The following is a 794-nucleotide window of genomic DNA, read 5'->3' on the forward strand; positions in this document are numbered from 1 at the left end:
CTCCTGCAAATTGCAGCCAGTTTCCTGTTATTAGCTGACAGGAGTGGGGTGGGGTGTGGTCTTTTGCTGCCACAGCCAATCTGCTTCAAGGTTCAACGTACTGCAAATTCAGAGATGAGCTCCTCCATAACTTGGTTGTTACAAGTTATTTGAGTTATTGGCGCCTTCCTATCAGCCGTTCTCCTCTCACATCTAGTATCAAGACAACATTTCCAACCAGAGAACATCAACTTACTGGATATTTTCTCTTTTTCAGACCATTCTCTGTAAACCCTAGATGGCAGTCTAAATCATCAGTGAAATATTTTGAAATATACAGAACGGCCCATCTGACAACAACAACCATCCCCAATGTACTTAAACCACCGCCCATTTTGATGGTCAGCTTGAACCTGTCTTTATGTCTAAATGGACCCAGTTGCTGCTGTGATTGACTAATTAGTAGCTGAACAGGTGTACCTAATGAAGTGGGTGGAGTGTGTATGTGGTTTTCAGCAATGTCTCTATATAAGAAGACAGCATTTTTGGGTGATTTGTTTTAAACACATGGAAATACACTTCACTGAAAACCAACACAACAGCTCTGCCACAACCTTCTTCACCTTTAGGCAACATCATCAGGAAGCTGTGATGAACTGATCTACATTTCTTTCATTCCATGATAGGAGGGAAAAAAAATAGAAACCTATTTGTATAATGTTAAAAAATGTGTCTGACTATAATTGAGGTATCCCCCCCAATTAAAGCTTAAAAACAAACCACAACAAAAAACTGTTGCACTCCAACCACACAAC

Source organism: Rhamphochromis longiceps, linkage group LG6 (assembly GCF_057381845.1).
Source record: "Rhamphochromis longiceps isolate RC_006_pf linkage group LG6, R_longiceps_female_GT1.1, whole genome shotgun sequence".
Classification (NCBI taxonomy): domain Eukaryota; kingdom Metazoa; phylum Chordata; class Actinopteri; order Cichliformes; family Cichlidae; genus Rhamphochromis; species Rhamphochromis longiceps.